Source organism: Panicum virgatum, chromosome 9N, assembly GCF_016808335.1.
Source record: "Panicum virgatum strain AP13 chromosome 9N, P.virgatum_v5, whole genome shotgun sequence".
In the NCBI taxonomy this organism is placed as follows: Eukaryota; Viridiplantae; Streptophyta; class Magnoliopsida; order Poales; family Poaceae; genus Panicum; species Panicum virgatum.
This window is the reverse complement of record NC_053153.1, coordinates 62,083,578-62,090,221: the sequence shown is the minus strand read 5'-3', so window position 1 is coordinate 62,090,221 and position 6,644 is coordinate 62,083,578.

Below are 6,644 nucleotides of genomic sequence, written 5' to 3'. Positions count from 1 at the left end.
ATCCAAAGATTTTGGACCGTTGATGTGCGTTGAAGCCTCAGGAGAGCCATTCGTAGCCATAGAGGTTTCTCGCGACTGGCGACTCCCTTCAACTCTGTGTGTTGCACTATGCCTTCTCATTAACATTGATTAGCAGCCGTATTGGAGATTACACAATCCACATCCATGTGGCCCTCACTAGAGGCTCCACAACTCTAATGTTCTGTGCAAGAACGATGCCGCCATAGCCGCCGCGACTTCACAACTGTGATATGCCTGGTCTGTGTGTGACTTTCGAACACAGGAAGTCCGGCAATTTTCGAACACTCTCGCCTACACTAGGTTTCAAGTTTCAATTGCTATTTGTTTTTTAATTTTCAAGCTTCAAGAAATATACGGGTGATATTGATTTATACCTTTTTTTAATGACTTTGCATATATAGAATTGCTAGAAGATATGTTTACGATAATATCATATGATACTAATATGTATAAAATTTTTTACATGAATATATTTTGAATGCATCTGGTTTTATTGAAAAAAATTATATAATTATTATTACTATTATTATTATCACTATTTTTTAGAGGGTCCCAACTCTAATCTTTCGCCTCGGGCCCCCAAATTCTCACGACCTGGCCTGCCATCAATCTCGCCCCTTCATGTGAGGGTGACGGTATGTAGTGCTAATGTTCTCAACACACTGACAAGCAAAGACTCTAGCGTGACCATGGTCGAACGCTGTAAACAAGCACAAACTCTAGCATGGCCGCGAGCCGCAGGCCCCTTGGTGATCACCACATCGACAGCGAGAAGCACGGAGATGATGTATAGTCTTGACTGAGTAGCATTGTGGTTAGTTGATGGCCGAGAGCTGAAAATTTGTGAGAGAAGGAACGATATATGATCCAATCACGGTAGAGTGTTGATGCGATCTAGAACAAATTAACTAGGAAATTGATGTTTAACAACCATAGCATGCCGCATGTAGTGTTTAACATGCATGCCTAGGAAACAATGTACACCATCAGGGATGCATCCTCGATGACTACAGTATTACATGCATAGATTCTTGGGAGCAGATCTAGGAGAGATGGGACGAGTTCAAATCAAAAGGCTACACTTAATATAGGGTTAATTAGATCTATACCATTACAATTATTCGAGTTCAATGATTTACTATTACAATTCATCATATTCAAATTTTGCCACTACAATTTTACAACTCTCCGAAACATAACACTACTTATTACCCTTTCAACGTGTTTCTTAAAACTTATGAACCAAAATACCCCAGCCTTCTTGTTCCTCTCATCCCCTCTCTCTTCTCTCCATGGGCAGACCCCCTCCGCCGCCGCTCCTCCACCATGGCCGGCCGCCGCGGGCCTAGCTACCCCTGCTATCCACTGCCGTCCACTCCCCCTCGCCCCCACGCGGGACTCCACGTGCCTGCCATTCACCACCGTCCGATGCTGCGCTTGGCGTCCAGCCTCCGCGCGCCTGTCATGCGGCCGGGACGGCGCCGCCCGACGCTTACTCCAGCCTGCATGCCCAGCCGCCCTCTCGCCTAGCCGCCACCTCACGCAGCACAGACTTGTTGACACAGAATCGCGCCAACACACTCGAATGCGCTAGAACGCGCAGGACATCGTCAAAACGATCTGCACCAGCAGTGCCCTGGACGGACCGGTCTAACCGGTTCGCCGACCGGTCTGACCAGTCGGGTGCAGAACGCCGCGATGACCTAGAAACGCAAGCTCAGGAGGGACCCCGTCGGAGCTCGCACGGCTAGGGTTGCCCTGAGGTCGGCAAGGCCACTTAGAACACCTTCGAACGTCGCCGGGACGCGAGAAGAACAGCAAATTAGGGTTTGTAAAATCATGGATTTGAGAGGAACAAAAAGTAGATGCATTTTGTATTGATTCGATTGGAAATACCTCAATCGGCCTTAGCCTTTATATTAATAGGCCGGAGAAGTCGTACCCCTTCTCCAAGTCGGATTACACAAAGTTTCCACAAATAAAACAACTCCAACTCCGACTAAAATTGGGCAGACCGGTCTGACCGGTCGGCCCGACCGGTCGTCCTCTGACTTGCCAAATTTGGCTGTCAACATATGTCCCCCTGCTTTTTGGTGAGTTTCACAAGCCAAAAATCAAGAACTATCCTGATGTACATATTTTACATAGAGCATACAAGTCTAAAAATAAAACTAAGGGCGATATCTAATACCGGCCATCTTCGTCTTCACGCACTTTGCCACACGCTAGGATAGAATTTCTTCAAGTATCTCCCGTTGATAGCTCTAGGCACACGCTCACCTTGCACTGTCTCTATCATATATGAATTACTAGAGATAACCTTGATAATCTTGTATGGACCCTCCCAACTCGGCGACTATTTGCCAAACTTGTTGCTTTTCATCCCAAGAGGCAAAATTATCATCCAAACTAGATCTCCAACCTGAAAAGATTTAAGTTTTACCATTTTATTGTAAGCTCTAGCCACCCGAAGCTTGTCTTTCTCAATTTCCTTCAAAGCCTTCAAATGCTTGTCGGTCACCTCATCAATATTATCCATCATCAAATCATGGTAATCAACAGCGGAAAGGTTATTTTGTTTTGCTAATCTATAAGCGTCGAGATTTATCTCAACGGGTAAAACAGCCTCTTGACCATACATGAGCTCAAAAGGAGTAACCTTAGTAGCACCATGTCTAGATATACGATGAGCCCACAATGCTTCGGATAACACTTCATGCCACCTCCTAGGATTCTCTTCTATCTTCTTCTTGACAAGTTTGATCAAAATCATATTACTAGACTCGGCCTGTCCATTGGCCTGAGCATAGTACGGAGATGAATTGAGCAACTTAATCTTGTAAAATTCGGCAAAGGCACGCACCTCTGTTGATATAAATGAAGAACCTTAGTCCGTTGTCAAAGTTTGTGGAATACTGAATCTATGAATAATATGCTTAGTAATAAACTCAATTACCTCCTTATGTGTCATATTCTTCAAAGAAACTGCTTCGGTCCATTTAGTAAAATAATATGTAGCAACTAACACGAAGCGGTGCCCCTTTGAAGATGGAGGATTAATTTGTCCAATAAAATCCAACCCCCAACCTCGGAACGGCCATAGTTTAATAATAGGATGTATCAACACAGCAGGCACCAATTGCAAATCACCAAACCGCTGACACTCTTCACACCCTTTATAATATTTGAAGCAATCAGACATCATGGTAGGCCAATAAAAACCGAGTCTTCTAAGTAACCACTTCATCTTCGGAGCCGATTGATGAGTACCACAAATGCCTTCATGAACCTCACCCATAGCAACCCGGGCCTGATCCGAGTCTAAACACTTGAGAAGCAAATCTTCGGCAGTTCTCATCGTCAATTAAAACATACTTGAAAGCCAAACGCTGAATATTTCTCTCGCACCACGACCAGGATCTCTTAAATATGATATAAGAGGGACCCTCCAATCCTGGGCTTCGGCCGAGACAATTGACTCATCTTTTTTGGCCGAATCAGAACCAACTGCAGGACCGGTGCGTCCAGAACCAGAAACTCGGCTTTCGTTTGCATCGGCTTGTGAATGTTGAAATATTTTTTGTAACATTATAGGTAGATGCTTGCTGAGCCAGAGTGTTTGCCTTTCCATTCTCCTCCCTCGGAATATGTTTAATAATAAATTCATCAAAGAAAGAAATAATATCAAGGCATTTATCAAGATATGCATTTAGAGAACCATTATAGCATTGGCATACCTTGGATACTTGCTGCACCACTAGAAGAGAATCTCCAAAGGCTTCAACATGCTTCACGCCCATGGATTGCAAGAATTCCAAGCCAAATAGAAGCGCTTCGTACTCAACTTGGTTATTTGTGCACTCTTCTTCCAATTGGTTTGAAAATTCAAAAACGGCACTACTCGGGGAAATAAGAACATCACCAATCCCTTGACTGTCATCACAAACTGATCCATCAAAGTACAACTTCCATGGTGTGCAAGTAATATAGCCGACTTCCAGATCATGCTTGTCATTAATCCGATGCTCAACAATAAAATCCGCTATAGTTTGGACTCTCATAGATTTTAAAGGTTCGCAAGCCAAATCATATTCAACCAAAGCATAAGCCCACTTGCCGATTCGACCACTCAAAATCGGCTTCTGTAACATATGTTTGATCACATCGGTTTGACATACTACTATGCAAGTACTAGATAGTAGGTAGTACCTCAATTTGGTACAAGTATAATAAAGAGACAAACATAACTTCCCGATAAATATATATCTTGTCTCTGCATCAATAAGTCGTCGGCTTAAGTATGTAATGATGTACTCCTTTCCTTCAGTTTCTTGAGTCAAAATAGCTCCAATAACCTTGTCTTCTGCATCCACATAAAGTCTGAAAGGTACTCCTCTCCTAGGCGCCTTGAGCACGGGTGGTGAAGACAAATAAATCTTGATCTTCTCAAACGCTTCTTGCTGTTTTGCCCTCCAAGTAAATTCGGTTTCATCCTTTAACCGAAGAATAAGAGTAAAAACATCGATCATCCCGGACAAGTTAGATATAAACCTTCTTAAGAAATTTACATTGCCCAAGAATTTCTGCAAATCCTTCTTGCATATAGGAGTTTCAACCTTCCTCATGGCTTCAATTCTCTTAGAATCAATCTCTATTCCCCTCTCATGAATAATGAAGCCAAGAAACTTTCCAGCCGATACACCAAAAGCGCATTTGAGTGGATTCATCTTCAAACCATACCGGCGCATCCTCTCAAGAGTAAGTCTTAAATCGGCTAAATGATGATCTAAACCGGTCGATTTAATGACAATATCATCAATGTACACTTCTAAGATGACACCAAGCAAATCATGAAAGATTAAGTTCATAGCTCATTGATAAGTAGCCCCCGCATTTTTCAAACCAAAGGTCATAACAACCCACTCAAACAAACCGACAAATCCCGGACATCTAAAGGCCGTTTTAGATATATCTTCTTCGGCCACAAATATTTGATTGTAACCGGCGTTACCGTCAAGAAAACTAATGACACGATGTCCAGAAGTCTCATTGATCAACATATCAGCCATGGGCATAGGATATTCATCCTTGGGAGTAGCTTTATTAAGATCTCTAAAATCAATGCATACTCTAATTTTCTCCGAATCCTTTTTCTCAACGGGCACAATATTAGAGATCCAATCAGCATAACGACAAGACCGAATAAACCCAGCATCAAGTAAACAATTAATTTCAACTTTAATTCGGTCATAAATAATAGGATTGAAACACCTAACTAGTTGTTTATAAGGTCTAAAACCGGCTTTAATCGGTAAACGATGCTCAACAAGAACACGACTTAAACCAGGCATTTCATGATACTCTCAAGCAAAGCAATCAATATATTCTTTCAACAAATTAATTAAATCGGCTTTATGTTTAACCGATAAATTTTTGTTTACAAAGGTCGGCCTAGGAATAGTTCCATCACCAATGTCTACGTTTTCTAAAGGATCGGCCGATGTAAACCCTTGGCCCAGCTTGTCTAGATCATCAGAGTCTTCAATAGCTTCACACATATCGTTCGTACGTGCCCGATATTTTTCTTGTCTCTGCTGCAGCCACTCTATATTGGACCGGTCTGACCGGTCGGGGGTTCCGGTCTGATCGGTCGGCCCTGTGTGCCGAACGGAACTAGACCGGTCTGACCGGTCGGCATCAGTGGTCTGATTGGTCACTTATGGAGCTTCTGTTGTACTCATCTGATTTACATTAAATGATTCAGCCGATTATCCATCAGCTTTAGTACAGCAGAAACAAAACCATCCTTAGTGCAACTGATTAAATTATAATCAGACAGATCCACGCCCGATAAACACTTGATGTTGTCATGTGCACTAATAGAATCGAAATCGGCCAAAGCAACAAAAGATGAAGTGTCTCCATGGACCACCTCAACCTCATCGCCGATCCACTGAACAAGAAATTGATGCAAGGTAGAAGGAATGCACTGATTTGCATGAATCCAATCCCTCCCAAGAATCAAATTGTAGTTACCTTGCACCTCCGAGACGAAGAAAGTCGTAGCAAGCGTCTTGCTCTCAATGGTGAGCTCCATGGAAGCAACTCCTTTGGCACTAATGGGTTCGTTCCCACCAACTCCACTAACCATCATGTTCGTCTTGATCAAGTCTTCGTCTTGGCCACCGAGCTTCTTGTACAATGAGTAGAGCATAAGATTCATAATAGCCCCACCATCTACTAGCATGCGAGTCACCGGCTTCCTGTTGATGTGTCCCCTCATGTAAAGAGCCTTTAGATGGTTGTCTTTGTCGCTTGGCTTCTGAAACACAGCTTCACGGGGCCCAAACTAAAGATGAGCCACGTCCTCCTCCGGAACCACGAAGTATTCTGAAGATAAGTGCACCACATTGACTTCCAAGTTGGTATGCTCCGGAGACGCCTCGTAATCTACCAATTCCTCATCTTCTGCTGTTGGAGGAACTGCTAGGGCTTCATCAACAGAAGGAACTGAAACGGGCGGCGCTGATTCGGCTGTTGACTCTGTACTGGGCTCGACCGGTCTGACCGGTTGGCCAGAGCGGTCTGACCGGACCATCTGACCGGTCTGACCGGTCGGCTGA